This window comes from Trachemys scripta, chromosome 15, assembly GCF_013100865.1.
Source record: "Trachemys scripta elegans isolate TJP31775 chromosome 15, CAS_Tse_1.0, whole genome shotgun sequence".
NCBI classification, from domain to species: domain Eukaryota; kingdom Metazoa; phylum Chordata; order Testudines; family Emydidae; genus Trachemys; species Trachemys scripta.
The window spans coordinates 22256302-22272434 of NC_048312.1; the positions used below are offsets into that span (position 1 = coordinate 22256302).

At 47.6% G+C, this 16133-nt stretch overlaps 1 protein-coding gene across 1 annotated transcript in view; it reads left to right on the plus strand.

The window, feature by feature from the left end:
• The window catches only part of PXN (paxillin), a 65108-nt gene that overhangs the window by 37079 nt on the left and 11896 nt on the right, over positions 1-16133 (plus strand).

Here is a 16133-nt window from a genome sequence, read left to right on the forward strand (position 1 = left end):
GGAATGTGACAGAGGAGGGAGAAAAGGAGGAAGGTCATCCCAGGAAGGAGGTGCAGACCTGTGACTGGCCAATGTAATTAATGGCCCTAGGTGGCACCAGAGGACAGCTTTTCTAGGACCAATCCTCTTCCTCCTCTTTAGGGGTGGGATCAAGGGTGCAATGAGAGAGGTACACAGGGGGCCCAGCTCTCCTGGCAATAGACAGGAAGGGGAAGGGGTCCCAGGGCCTCCTAGGGAACATAAGAATGGTGTCCCTAGCCTCTGTTTGCCAGAAGCTGGGAATGAGCGACGGGATGGATCACTTGATGATTACCTGTTCTGTTCATGCCTTCTGGGGCAACTGGCATTGGCCACTGTTGGAAGACAGGATAATGGGCTAGATGGACCTTTAGTGTGACCCAGTAGGGCCATTCTTATGTTCTAAGAGAAAAGTCATTGAAAAGTAGGTTAAACTTGTGGTCAGTGTTGCTGTTATGTTGATGATTGTTTGCACTTCTTGTCTCATAAAGGAAGCTACAATTTGGTGTTGCTCTCAGGTCATCTCACTCTCTCTTGCTGGAAACACTCTGTAAACCTCAGCAGGGAAGGCAGAAAACCCCTTACATATTTTTAAAAAGAATTAAAAGACAACCCAGCCACGCTATTTAGAAGGTGCTTTATTTAGGGTGCTATTTAAGGTAGCTAGAATTAGAGACAAAAATAGTTTAAGCAAATTCTACGTGCGAACATCCCTTTAACTTTTTTTTTAAAACCCTCAAGCAGGTTTGTGAGGCTTGTTGGTTTGACCTATCAGGTTCTCTTTACTCATGTTCTAATCGCCTAACCTCTCAAAGTGATGCTTATCCATCTGTGATTTCCCCAGACCTTCCTTGCCCCTACCACCACTGGCTTTTTAATCTGCAGGGGCAGTTGTGTTTCTAAGGATATATTTTTCTGTCCTCAGTATCTTCACACTCACTCACTTTAGAGCCCCTGGGATGAATGCCTTCCCATGCCAATAATTGACTGCACTTGAGTTTCTCAGGTTGCTCCGTAACTTCTTCCATAAAGACTAAAATGTATCAAGCCTGCGTTCTGTGTTCCTATTTTAAAAGAATCTTCAGAATCGGAATGTTCCTATAGTTGTCAGTGCTAAAGACTGATACGGATTTAATTTCTTTTCTGCTTCCTCATTCTGTTGCTGGCCCCTCTCCCCTTGGTGGTCTGGAGGGCTCCCCAGTCTTCATGGCAGCATTTGTGCTTCTAATGTATTGAATGGATTTGTGATCTATCTTCGAATTTCTGTCCTTCATATACTGCAATTGTCTTTGTGTGTGTCTTCTACATTTATAACTGCCATCCTGCCTGGCAGTTTATATTCAAATCTGTTTATGTTGTTTGGACAGTACTTGAACTGTTTAAAACATTCTATTTCCCCCGAACCTCATGTAACTTCTCTGCATAGCCCTGTGACTTACTCTTCCCTTTTTCCTTTTTTTTTTTTTGATCAAAGTCCTGCGGGCGTTCTTGTCTCTGAAAGATTTCTTGAGAAGACAGATAATTCACTTGGGGGGCTGTGTGGTGCAAGGTTTTTTACCTCTTTCTTTGCATGTGCTTGCAGCCATTCTTCTTTGATTGTATTACTATAGCACTTAGGAGCGCTAGTCATAGCGCCCAGCACAATGGGCTCCTAGTCTGTATAAACATGAATGAAAAGACAGTCCCAGCCCTGAAGACCTTACAATTCATAGATTAATAGTCAACCCTTGTCTGCAGTGGCATCAATGGGACCTAAGGGTGATTGGCACCATGGATGGTCAGACCCTTAAAGTTGGTCACTGTTACCCCTAAGGGACTTGTCCTCTGCTGTGAAGTCTAACCTAGCTGTGCCATGATGACTGTAGAGCTCCTGCACTTTCTTCATGGGGGAATTCAGATCTGGCATCATTTCCTTCCATGAAGGTGCTCAAACTGTTCTAACCTGCAGTTGTATATGGCATCAAGTTGCTTCTTCAGACTGTTCCAGATGTGCCATTAACTAGTTAAATATTGGGATAGTGAAAATGATCCACTGTTACTATTGACCCAGCTGATGTTGCAGCTTTGTTAAGAGATTATTGTTCTGGTATGGATGCCTGCAATATATTTCTATTGTTGTTTGAGTATTTCTGTTACTTGGGTTTTGTAACCAAATAAAGTCCACCCAGGGCTCAAAAAATGTACTCGCCCACTACCCATTGGCAAGATGTGCTGGTGAGTGGGCAATTGGAGCGCTGCCCAGCGGTGGCTGTATCCTGCTTCTCCACAGCTGGATCTTGCAGGTTGGAGCTGTCCTCCGAGTTTTTTCTGGTCTTCAGCAGTGTGGGGAGTAGAGCACCAGCCCCATTCTCCAAGCTGCCTGGTACACATCTAGCTAGTGCTACTGTGGTTGGTGCTCTGCTCCATGCCTTGTCTGTTTTTCAGGCAGATGTGGGAGGGAATTGCCTACACTAAAGAACAGAGGTCCAGGCAATAAAGCTTGCTAGGAAAGGAGAGTAAGGGGACGGAAGAGCTTGGCTCCCCATCTTAGTAGACAGGATAGTGGGATCCCTTTTCTTTTGCAGCAGCTATGAGGGCAGACACCAATTAGTTCAGGCTGATGCCAATATTTGGGGTGGAGAGAACAGCTTGGAATGTGGGGAGCATGTTGAGATCTCAAGCATCTCGCAGCCCTGTTTTTGACATGCAAAATTACCTATTTCAGTGCTTTTCCTGTAGCTGCTAACACCCCTTCCACCTTCTTTTATTTAGCTTGCATCCAGTCCTCTGGCTGGAAAGTCCTCAGTTCCACTTAACAATCCTTGCACTCAGGAATGGTCTTTCAGTGATATTTATGATCCTGTAAATAGATGCTTCTGTGATTCTTGGAAACAGCTTAGAACTGCCTGTTTCTTTTGAGACAATCTTAATGTGTGGCGGCGAACAGGCTCCGGCTTATGTCCTGGTCTTGTGTGCCATGGAATGGGCATTTCTGGCTGCCAGAACTGGCACTTTGGAATCCTGGGAGTCTCCTATGCCTCGAGGGTATGATGCTGGCCTGGTGCTCATTGCTCCCTGGGAGAAGCTGCGCTTGAATGGTGATGTGTCCTTCCGACGGTATTTCAATGAGAGTCTGGGGATAGTAATATATTCTGTGTGTTTGACCTGGCACTTGTGGAGGAGCTGCATGCTGATGTAGCAGGAAGGGTCTGGTTCCTCAGATAACTGGCTTGGCTGAGCCCCTCTTCCTGTAGGAATATGAGGGAACCAGTGTTTTGATCAGTGACCTTGGCCCTGGGAAGCTGTTTATGGAGGGGCCAAGTCAGCGGCTGCCTGTTTGAGTTTCATAAAGGTTTTCCTGGCAGTGTTTTGTCAGGCTAGAGCAAATCTTGATTTCTGAATTAAGGTGTTGATCCCAGTTCTAGAAACTTTCTGGGAGTAAGCCTGCATCTGATTGAAATTCCACCCAACCCCAATTGGCAGTCCTAGCAGAGAGGCCAATTTATTCCCATCTGGGATCTTCTCCATCCTGCTAGAAACTGGCTGTGTTCTAGGGATGTAAAATGTTAACCGGTTAACCAGTAAGCATAGTCTTACCGGTTAACCGGCTTAACTGTTAACCCCTGGGCCCGTGCTGGGCGCCCGCTGGCCCCATGCTGGGGGCCGGCCCAGCGGCGCCGCACCAGTCAGAACAGTGCCACCTAGCCAGAGCGGGCCCAGCTGCGGCACATGGCCGGAGCAGCACCGCCCGGTCGGAGTGGCCCCAGCTGCTTAACAGTTAACCATTTAAACGATTAAACATATTTAGTTTAAACGGTTAACTTTTTAAACGGTATTTAAATCCCTACTGTGTTCTACCAACTGAGAGCAACTCTGGCAGCTGGTTTGCTCGTGTGCTGTGACTTTTTGAACTCTTTCCTAACTCTGTTTTAGAGGTTGTTTGTGAAGCTGCAGATAAGGGAGTTTCCGTCAGTTTACACATCTTTGGCAATCGCTTCCTTTCATTCAGGACCTGGGCTAGAGGTCCAATTGCCCTTGATCTCTGCAGTGAGTCTGGGTGGAAAGGTACCACATGGGTGTGGAGAACTAATACATCTACCACACCCTATTCTAGCTTCACACAACTGGGTTTCATGTCTGTGAACCTTTATCCCAGGGGCATCTAAACTCTGCCCAACTGAGGGTCGTGTATTACCAGGCGCCAGATGGCCACATGTAGCTGTTGTAAAACAGTACATTGTATTTTTTGTCATTACTTAATACAAAGGAGCAATGCATAGAAGCCACAAGACCCAGTATGTGATAATCCTTTTTGACCCGAGGTGAGTTTGCCTAGGATGAGGATTAAATTTAAAAACAAGGGGGAACAAATCTAAGGTGTCTTTCTTTTTCTTAAGTGGGGAAAGTTGCTGTTGGTTAAAGAGCAGAAGTACAGACTTTAAAAAAACAAAACCCTACCTCTTTTAAAAAAAAAAAAAAAAAAAAAAAAGGGGGGGGGGGGAAGAAGTTAGTAGCAGGATATTTAGTAAGGGAAGTAAATGGTCTCTGAGCACTATTCCAATTAAGTTCAAATGCTCAATTCTGGAAGCAAAGTATAAACTACACAACAACGAGTTGAAATTGATAGAGATTTAAAGGGACAAAATACAGTGAGCAAAGTGGCCAATGATTTTCATCAGGATATGCACATCCAGAGAAGTAGAGATTACTGCTCCCAGGGTTCCACTTGCTAGCTTCATGGTGTGTATTATCCTAGTCAGTGTGATGGAGTGGGTGGCATGGATGGTAGGTTAAGATGTAAGACATTGGCGTGGCTGCATCTGGTTTTGTAGCCTTCAAATCCAAGCACAACCTTCCAACCCAATAGCATATAAGAACAAACGAGTTGTGGTATCTGATCAGACAGTTGCTCCTTCAAGTTTAGCATTCTGTTTGTCAGTGGCCAACACCTAATGCTTCAGAAAAAGTGACACCTCCACCCCAGATAATTCACTTGGGTAGTTGTGCAATACCACGTGTAGCAGAGGCTAGGGGACGTTGCTTCCTGACCCCTGTAAGCAATCGTCTAACGCCCGAGAGATTTGATTAGCATTATCTTGGCATTTATAAATACAAGTCCTATCCAGCCACTTCTAAGTGTCAGCTTTGTACTTTCAAGAGTTTCAGAAATCTGGAGGGCAACTAGTCCAGTTTAGTCTGTTTGGTAGAAGGATGCTTACACAGCACTGTGAAACACCTGCATGATCTGACCAAGAGCATACTTGGTGGAGGGGAGCCGCAGGCTGTCTTAGTGAATACAAGAGGGAAATGCATAATCTGATTTTAATTCTTTTTGAACACACTCTTTTGCTGACACCTCTCAGCTTGTTTGAATTTAGGTCCAGTCTAGCTTCTGAAGTTTGAATGAAGTGGAAATTTTTTTGATGTGCTAGGAAAATCTTTTTCTTTTTCTTTTGTGGTTTCCTTGTACTGTTTGGATTTTGGATTTTAACTAAGTGCTGTGGATTTGAGCTGATCTTTCAGGAAACTGCCAGCTGATCTTTGAGGCAGTTGCAATTTCTCTCAGCCTGTGCACTGTCTGTGTGAATCTATGCCATCATACCTTGTGGGTCTGGTTAAGATTGGGCTAGGTTCCTGTCCAAGTATTGATATGAATGGAATCAACATTTCCAAAAATACCTAGTCCGTTGCCTCATTGGCAGGAGGAGGGGGAATGGAGGAGCTGACTCAAGAGTCCATGTGTATGTATACTCTTAGGAGGCTTCTCACTGTGGGAAACTGCTAGCAAAAAGCTTGACCCCTGGACGTGCTGACAGCCTGGAGCACCTTCAGCATGTTAATGCTGCCAAGTGCACCATTGCTGAGCTGCTGTGTGGTCATGGGTTTCAGCAAATTACTTGTGTAAACTTGCAAGGAAGTGATGGGGCTTGTTGGCCTGAGTCAGTTCCAGGAACACTTTTGAAATGTCCTTCGTATCTCAGTATGCTCTTGACCCTTCCCTTAAGAGAAATCATCTCAGCAACACCAGGCCTCCTGTGTGTGGTCTGAGCTCACCTGTTGGGATTTTCGAGGGTTTCCCCAGCTTGTACAGTTGGCTTCTATTCAGACGATTGAGGCAAGGAGAGGTCTGTGTCAAAAGCTAGTGCAGTCCCTGTGCAGTGTTCAGATTCCACTTCCAAGGGGATGTGAGGTGAAGGGCTTCCGGCACTCCTACTGGAGTGCCCAGTTTTTAGTTATTACAAAGTCGGCAACCCTAATTGCAGTCCCAGTTATTTGAATCTATGGAAGCAATAAACAGGACCCCCACAAACCTCACCACTTTTTCTTCCAAATACAAGGGACAATTGTTCAACCTTGCCTCTACTAATACCAATACATAGCACAGTGTACATTATAATAAAGTTTTAAAAAACATACCATTTCCTCCTGGGGAGAGGGAGGGAGAAAGAGAGCCACATGTGACAAATGTTAGTCTCATCACTTAATACATGACTGGAAGGTGTTTGAGTACTAAAGTAATGAGGGCTGCACAAGAACCTGGATAGAATAGAGAAGACCAGGAACCAGATGAGTATCCTTCTTTCCATATAATGATTGTCTCTGCAGTAGTTTCCTCACATAGCGTAGATGTATCTTGGAGGCTCAGAAGACACAGAACCTAAGGCGGTGTAAATGTAATTGTGTTTACAACTCTGCTTAGACTTGGTGTGGTTCCATTCATGCTGGCTGGTCAACCCATGTTGTTAAGTTAGCCTGAACAGTGTTAAAACAATTGTAAAATGCTTCTGATTAAAAAGTTAGTGTGGTGCTGCCCATAGATCTCTCTGTTGCTTTGCTATGGTGACTGATGTCTGAAGCCTTGTGTATATTGTCCATTTCCTGAAAATCTCCGACCCTTGCTGTAGCACCCATGCAACTGTAGAGGTTACTGCTGTAGACACATTACCTCATTTTTTTCATCCAAAAGGCCAACAATGATGCCAGAGGATAGAGGGATCCCAAGACATTCTCTGTGAATGTGCACTTAATCTCCCACCAGAGTGGAGGCTAGGTCAGTGTAAGGCAAGCAGACAGAAAGAACTGGGTCTGTGCCAGGGTTTCTGTAGCATGCGCAGATATGACTGTGATGGGCAAAGTATAAGAACCTGAATAGAATAGCATTTGCTAGAGCACTGTTACAAATCAGTTGCTGAGGTCTTTACCATGTCATCTAACACTAATAAGAGCAGGTCAAGCCAACCTGACTTGCCCAAGATCTGGGCAGAGCAGGGAAAAATACCAGCGTCTGGTCTGTACTACCGTTGCTAGTATTCGCTGGGTCTTGGGCAAATCACTTCTATCTGTGGGTATGTCTACACTGCAATTAAAAAGCCGTGGCTGGCCCAGACTAACTGACTCAGGCTGACAAGGCTCGAGCTGAGGGTCTGTTTAACTATGGTGTAGACGTTGGGGCTTTGGCTGGAGCCCAGGCTCTAGTACCCTGCAAGGTGGGAGGGTCCCAGAGCTTGGACTCCATTGCAATTAAACAGCCCCTGAGCCCAAGCCCCTTAGCCTGAGTCAGATGGCATAGGCCAGCCGCGGGTGTCTAATTGCAGTGCAGCCATATCCTGTATCTTTAGTTTTTCCCTATCTGGAAAAATGGGTATAATGGTCATTTCCTACCTCATAAGAGGGTTGTGAGACTTAATTCATTAATGTCTGGGAAGTACTTTGGATTTCAAGTGCCTTCTATGTAAGGAACTCAAAGTATTATTCCATTATGGAAACATTTTAAATGGCCTCTTCAAAATGACTACATGTTACCAGAATTAAGGTAAGCTAAATCATTTTTACGCCTTTTCTGCCATACATGAATTGATGGGCTATTCTAGGGGGTTAGTCTTTATGCCTATAAAAATCTTGCTAGTCATTAGGCTGCTAGCGTTTAGAGACCACTGTCTATCATGCTGATCAATATTGTCTTTTTAGTTACTTTTGTGCTCCCCTGCCTGTCTGGTGTGTCTTGTCTTATACTTGCATTGTAAGCCCCTTAGGGCAGGGACCATCTTTTTGGCCTTTGTTTGTACAGCACCTAGCACAAAGGGCTGCTGGTCTGTGACTAGGGCTTCTAGGCACTATGGTAATTCACATAAATAAATATAATAATCTAGTTTATGCTTCCTTGCTATTGTTCTGGTTGTAGTCCTTGGGTTGAGTTGTTTTTAGAGAGTCCCTTTTGTAGTTGTAATTAGATGCATTTATTAGAATATTGTGCCTAGGCTTACTTACACCAGGAGCTAGCCTACACACCTTTCTGCCCCTGTTTTCCTCTTTCTGATCATTCTCTCCCCTTTTCCCTATAAAGGCTAAAATTGCACTTCTGAAGGGACTGCCCTCGTTGATGTTCCAGGTCAGGAGCACCCCCCTTCCCCTTCCCTCTCCGTGGGGGCCTGATTCTGCTGGGGTGTGGGTAGGTCTGTCCCCTACAGGCATTTTGGGGAGGGAGGATCCAGCACATCTTTGTTGGATCAGCTCTTTTACTGGGCTGCAAGTGCTCCTTCTGAAAGGCTGCTTAATGGGATAAATATACCCAGGCTCCCCATTCCTCTGCAGTTACTCACCATGTAAAACTGTCCTGCAGGGGATCGTGTTACCGCCCTGAGCTGTCTCCCTGTAAATGAGAGTGCAAGTCATGTACTTGTGGAGCTGGGGGGAGGCAAGATTCATTTGCAACTCAGGAGAGAAAGGAGGGTTGCTGTTTTAAAGTTTGGCTCTTGGGCTTTTGTTGGAGAGGAAGTCTGTCGAGAGGAGTCTCTCTCAACCCTGAAGTCCTAGGTTTTGGAGAGTTAGCAGGACTGTCTCTCACAGGAGGATAGTGAAAGTGTAAGGATCTGAATCCAGGCCATGTCTTTCAGGTACAAAGGTAAACTGGCTGGAGAATGCTTTTGAGGGCTGAAAGCTAAGTTGGATTGGGTTTCCAGAGACTGGGGGTGGCCACACTTACAGACCCTCTGAGCCAGGACAATCTTCAGAAGTTTGAGAGCAGGGAGGCGCCTGCTGGGGCTTGGGGCTTCAGCCCTGCTCCTGCTGGAGCCCCAAGCCGGGGGGGGGGGTACGCCCTGCGGTGCTGAAGCCCCAAGACTCCCTGCTGTGCAGAAGCCCCTATTCCACCACCCCACTGCAAGGCAGAGGTCCTGCGCTGTCCCGTCCCCCGTCCCCCCCCCCCCGCTCCACTCTTGGGAGGTGGAGAATGGAAGGAAGGCCTGGGGAGCGCCACGAGCTGCACTTTAACTGTAAAAGAGCTGTAATGCGGCTTGCGAGCAACAGTTTGTTTGGCCACCCTGGCGTAGAGTGGCTATTCCTGCATGTCCTTCGTTTAAACTTGACTTAGCAGTTACTGCTCCTTGCTCCCAGTTACCAGGCCCCTGGAGATGTCCACTGCCCAGATCCGACAGTTCCAAACCATTCTTGGGTGCTCGGGACAGTTGTGGTGCATTCAGATATGAAGATCGGGTGTGAATTCTAACAAACCTGGCTGCAGTAAGGATAGTGTAGCACATATGACCACCACATCCTTGGTTCTGGGACATGAGGGAGCTGTGGCAGTAGAGGTGATGAGAATCTCCTATGGCATTGCAAGGAGGAGACTGGCTCTGTGGCTGAACATTGGAATCATTAGCTAAGCACTGTGGCTAGTTGAAAAGTCCTGGATCCATCCTTATTGGTCACTGTCCAGATGTTCCGAGCAAGGAGTAGCGTTCTAACCTGATGGATCAGAATTCACAGAAGTGGCCTTTCGCTGTGGAAAATTAAAGGCTGCTAGTTATGAAGAGTTTGGCGTGTCTTGTATTCACTACGTTACCTTTCCTTTCCGACCAATAGGCTGGGTGTAGGGCAGAGATTGTGCTACAAACTAGCTCCTTTTTGGTGTTCTGTCCACTTATCTTAATAATGACCCCATCTCAGTTGTGAAGGAAGATGAGCTGCCTGTGGAAATTCTAGGGATTCCTCTCCCCTCTGCACCAACTCTGTCATCTTTGCTATGATTAATAATGTATCTGTACCACTGACTCGTAGACTTCAGTTAGTGCAGGAGGCTGTTGGAAACAAGGGAGTGATCGCTATGGGTAGAAGAGAGAGTACATGCTTTCCTCTGACTATCTCCTTGGGGTGTAGTCTCCCATTTTATGGCTTGGTAGTCTGAGAAGCCTCTGTAATGTAGCTAGCAAGTACCTTTCTGCTGAGAGCTAGATATGACATCATTAAAATTGGATTGCAGACATCTTCTCTGGTAATTCTTTGTGCGAATATCTTGTAGTGGGGCATGAGGGTGGGTTGGCAGGAGGAATAGAGTGTATTAGTTTGTGGAAATCTCATGGATTCCTCATGAGTCGTGGAGGGCAACCTGTGTTCTAGGCAGCCAGAGTGGATAGGAGGCCAGCAGTTACGCCTGCTCCTGCTTTGCCAGTGTGCTGTGCTGTGGGCTTTACCATAACTCTTTCACTGCTGTCTCCTGCTTCATGTTCTCTCCTCTATCAAGGGACATTCCTGGGATGCATAGGAGGCTTTCAGGAGGGGGCTAAACAAAGAGGAAGCCTTGATGCCATAGGGAAAATGCCAGTGAAAATGTTCTCTGCACTTCTTTTGGAAGGCTTTGCTAAACAGTGTCTACTGAAGGAGCCAAAGCGCAGCTGCTAGCTTTATTGAAAAGGAGACTGACGTGTACTGTACATGTGTAAAGGGGGCTCTGTGATAACTGTTCCAGTGCTCCTTCCTGGTGCTGGGTTGTGACCCTCAGGCTGGCTTTACTGCTTTTGTCAGACAAACCTGGGATGTAGGAAGCTTTGGCGTTGGCCTGTGTGGCTTCTTGTAGAGGTGCTTCTGCCTGAGGATACTGCATTCTCCCGATAGCAGCAAGTGCCGACATGCAAGGGAATGAATGGCAAGGGAAACTGCAGCGGAGTCCTTGGAATGTATGAGCTATTCTCCATCTGATAGGGCTGTGCATGGGTGTCTAGTGCAGGAGAGATAGGGCAGGAATGTACAGGGTACAGCTTAGCCTTGCTTATGGAGATGATTAACTCTGTCGGCGCTGTTTGAACTGGTAAAAGTAGTCTATCCTAAGAAGTTTTCCAGCGTTTTCATTTTGTGGACCTTCTCATAAAAAAGGGATCCTCAAATGGACCCCACTCCTTTCCCACCCCCAAGCGCCCTTTCTTGCACTGCTTGATCTGCTACATATCTCATTCTGCAGACCATCACGTGGGGCTGCATGCACCACCATTTGAGAACCACTGTCCCAAGCTGTCTAAATCAGTGACAGAACATTGGCAATTGCTGGGAACTACCTTGAGGCATCATAGTCAGGATTAATTGCCACTGGTTCATATCAAATGGCGTTGGCAGAGCTGTGGGATTCAAAGACCAGAATAGCAGGGACATCGCCGTTCATAATTGTTTCATTGTCAAAGCTTCCTGGGGGAGGTGCAAGCTATGGACCTGGTGTTCAGATGCCACTGTGTGCTTTAGAAATACCTAGGTATTATATGCCTCCGTTTTTTAAAAAGAACAGGAGTACTTGTGGCACCTTAGAGACTAACAAATTTATTAGAGCATAAGCTTTCATGGGCTACAGCCCACTTCTTCGGATGCATATAGAGTGGCTCTCACAAAAGCTTATGCTCTAATAAATTTGTTAGTCTCCAAGGTGCCACAAGTACTCCTGTTCTTTTTGCAGATACAGACTAACACGGCTGCTACTCGGAAATCTGTTTAAGAATCCCCATCGCACAGGAAAGCTGGTATAGAATAGCCGCTTGAATGTAAACCGTTGTGAAGGGTACAGTTTGAGCTACACCCTGAGCTGAAGTCAGATTCCACTTTAGAGCGGTCTTACCAAGAGAGGAGTCTCCTCTCCACAGTCTGACTTGCCATAGCAAAGCCTGTTGCTCCTTGTCTTGTGAGCTGCTTCCGCAGGTCCTGTTGGCCTGGCAATCTGGTGAAATTGGAGCACCAGCCATGCAAAGAGGTCAGGTATTGCTTGCTAAAGAATCTCATGATGTAAGCATTGCGACTGCTGTGTCTGTCTCATCTCTGCATTATTGATTCAGCGTTTTACAAGTGGAATGAAGTGATAACGGAGGGTAGGAATGGCACTGAGTAATATTGCTGTAGTAGACACTCCCCTTCTCCCAACTCCCCATCCTGCAATATTCTGCTCATGCTAGAAGGTCTGACAGTAACAGAGTGGAAAATGGGAGCCCCAGTGTTGGAGATTAGCAGCTATGGCCCTATATGCAGTTTCTATGTCACCAAGGGAAGACTGAGCCTTATTTAGTAACCAATAAGTGGAATATTTTCCACTGCTATGCCCCCAGGTCTGTGTGCTGTGAATCTTTGGGAGTCCAGGTTGAGACACATTAAATACAGTCCCTTTGCTTCATTCCTGGCAAGTTTGCTCCAGGGGGAAACAGTGGACCTGATGTTCTATTGTCAGATTGTGCTGTACCTGTCTCATTGCTACAAGAGGACTAAATCCATTCCCTGGAGTGAAGCCTCTGACCTCTCTTTGACCTTGGAAGTTTCCAGACTACAAGAGGCGCTCTAGCAGGTAGAAAGTCTCAATCGGAGACTGTAGTAAAACAGTAGAGTTACTGCAGCGTGTGTGGCTGTTACTGGGGTGTTGTCAGGTTGTGGTCCCAGAGATGCTGCAGTGTGTTCTGGGGGCCGGGGAATTGCAGTGTAAGTGGGACTGGCAGAAGGTTGGTATGCAAATCTAAAATAAGGGCAGCCCTTTGGAGCTGAACACGAAGAGTGATGGGGTTGCTGCCAAGTTAGCGAATTGCTCTGAAAGCTTCCCTCAAGCTGTGTGTAGAGCTGTCATGGTGCCCTCTGTTGGCCAGCAGCAATACAAAAACTATTGGTCCCCAGTGAGTTCAGATTTTTCAGTGAACATGTTTCATGTTGGTTCGGAAAGAGAAACCTTTTTATTTGCTTCTCCGATATCACACAGCACTGCCTGTCTTGGAGGAGGAGAGGAATATTCAAGAAGGAACATTTCCTTAACCAAGAAATCAATCAAGACTGTAACATTTGTATGTTAGGAGGAGCCTGCAATGTGGGCTAGTCCAGTGTTATTTCAAACTTTTTTTTCTGGCAACCCAGTTGAAGAAAATTGTTGATGCCCGTGACCCAACAGAGCTGGGGATGAGGGGTTTGGGTTGTGGGAGGAGCTCAGGGCTGGAGCAGAGGTTTGGGTATGGGAGTGAGGTCTGCGGGGTGGGCCGGGAATGAGGGGTTCGGTATGTGGGAGAGGGCTCTGGGATGGGGCAGGGTGTTGAGGTGTGGGAGGGGGTCAGGGCTCTGGGATGGGGGTGCAGGCTCTGGGGTGGGGCCGGAGATGAGGGGTTTGGGGCGCAGGAGGGGGCTCTGGGTTTGGGGGGGGAGCTCAGTGCTGGGGCAGGGGACTGGGGCATGAGGTTGGAGCACGGGCTTACTTCGGGCGGCTCTTGGTCAGTGGCCATGCTAAGGCAGGCTTCCTGCCTGTCCTGGTGCTGCAGACTGTGCTGCGCCTCGGAAGCGGCCAGCAGCAGGTCTGGCTCCTAGGCGGAGGCGTGCGGCTCTCGCCTGCAGGCACCGCCAATGGGAGTGCTGAGCTGGTGCTCTGGGCAGAGGCAGCGCCTGGAGCCCCATGGCCCCCCCGCCTAGGAGCCGGACCTGCTGCTGGCCACTTCCAGGGCACAGCCCGGTGTCTGAACAGGTAGGGACTAGACTGCCTTAGCTGGACAGCACCGCCAACGGGACTTTTAACAGCCTGGTTGGCAGTGCTGACCAGAGCCGCCGCGACCCAGTGCCTTACATTCCGCAACCCAGTACTGGGTCGCGACCCACAGTTTGAAAACCCCTGGGCTAGTCTATAAAGGCCTTGGCGGACCAATCCTTAGGGGGCACTGTGACACTTTCATCAAGTGGAAAAGACTGGTACAATTCAGCAGGGTCTGGCCACCTGGGCTTCAGTGTCCCTTTTGGGAGTGAGAGTTAGTGTAGTGAACTGAACTTTACTCTTAAGTTGACCTTAAAATGAGTTTCTCAGCTCTTCAGGTGGTTGCTCCCTATCTTATTTCCCTTCCTGCCTCTCTCCACCCAATGTGCACAGGCCTTGGGGGATCTTGCCCTGGTGTATGTAACTGAACTGCTCTGGAAGCAGTCGTAAAACCGAAGCACAGTTCGTCACCAGCCTCCCTGATCATATGGCTCAGCCGCTCTGGCTGAGTAACTGTGAGTGATCCCCCTCCAGCCTTTTTTTCTCCCCTCCTCCTTCAGCTTCCTGTTCCTCAGCTGTATAGTGTTTGCTCAAGTCAGGAAGGGGGAGGATGCGGGGGGGGGGGGGGGGGGTTAATCATTAAACTACTGTCTGCCACGTAACCGTTCACAAGCAGGGAGTAGAGGGGTTGTGTCCATATTTCCTTTCTATACACCGTGGCTCTCTTTTTGTCAGTGGGCAGCTGGGAAGGTTGTGTTTCTTCTTTACATCACCTGCGCTTGCTCTCCACTCTCTCCCTTCCCCTCCTTGTCCACCCTGTCACATGCACAGACACACGGGACCAAGCAGGTGCATCTAACTAGTTTCGCTTAGTTTTGTGCTGTGTAGCAAGAGGAAATGGAGTACCTTCTGCTCAGCCTCTCCTTTGAGAGGCAAGTGAGCTGAGCAGGCGTTTTTTTGCGAGGAGCTGAAAGTTACGTGTCTGCCCCTTAGAGGGCGAAGAGCAGTAGAATGGGAGGGATAGGAAGGTGTGTCCAGAATGCCTTGCACAGGACTCAGTGCTTTTATTTGCTATGGGTGTGGAGACTCTGAAGGCTTGAGTTTGTGTGGTTTTCTTGCTTCCTGGTGGAGTCTGATTTGCTTTAGTCATTGGTCCGGAGAAGTGCATGGAGGCAAGAACCACACCTTCCCTGATAGATTGTGCAGGAAACTGTACACAAAACCACAGAGTCCTTGGACCTGCACAGTCAGAGCGGCGGCAGTACTTTCTTGGCTCCTCTGAGGTATGTGTCTGTATAGCTCTGGAATCCACCCGCTGTTCTGTTGCTTAAAAAAGGTTGGACTGACTTTTCCCCAGCTGTGAAAAGCCCTTGGGGAATCTGTTCCTGGGATATTTTGGCCACCATAAGATGACGACTGTGGTTTAAATGACTTGGAGTATCTTTTGGTGAGACTAAAGTCATGGCATTAATTTAGCATACCTCCTCTGCTGGGGCCCTCTATTCTGCCCTGCCATAGGGATGGGCTCTGATTTAAGAGGTCTTTCTCCATGGTAACACCTTGGCCCATGGAAGAAGATGCCCTTGGGAGAACAGGAAAGCCTCTCCTTCCTTCTTTTGTGTAGTGTAACAACTTTTGTCGCCCATTTGGCCTTTGAATACAGTTTGGGTTATTGAATATGTTTGTCTTGTATGAGCTGCTCAGCTTGCGAAGGGGTTTTGAGGAGACAGCCATCAGAGACTGTGTGATGCCAGCTGGGGCTTGGGAACTGTGCTGTGCTTTGGAAAGCCCAGATGTCTGTGATGCCTAGCAATGGGAGAGATTTTCCCTCTGAGTTCTGAAGGAGCTGCAGTTGTGGTGGAGGGGATGGAGATCCAGAGCAGTTAAAGGGACTTCTGGAGAAGCAGCTTAATCTCCTAGTCCTACGTAAGCTGAATTACTTTACTGGACTCTAGCAGCACTCTGTGTCTCTGAACTGTCCTGCCTGGTACATCTTGATGCTCTGGTAATGGAGAATGCCTGTGTCCCTTGTGGACCAGCTCCTCTCTTCTCTACTAGCCTTAAGTAGGTGTGCGTTGGAGTCTGTTGCTCCTCTGTAAGGCTGGGCACCCAGCCAGTGAGGTTTCTTTAGAAAGCAAGTACAGTACAGACCTGCAATGCTTCACTGGAGTTTCCACCATTGGGGATTGCAGAAGGTGCCTTGGGGTGGGATCACAGGCCCAGCAAGCTGGGATTTGTCTGTGAGTCACTGCAAAGGGTGCTTGCTGTGCTTGGACTGGGCAAGGAGCAAAGTTAGCGGGAAGAAAGCCAAAATGGTGGAGACCCTTTTTCTCGCCCCATCTCAGAGGGTGAAGTGACTCTTCTGATTCCAGAGAGGGTCTTACCCATTATGGGT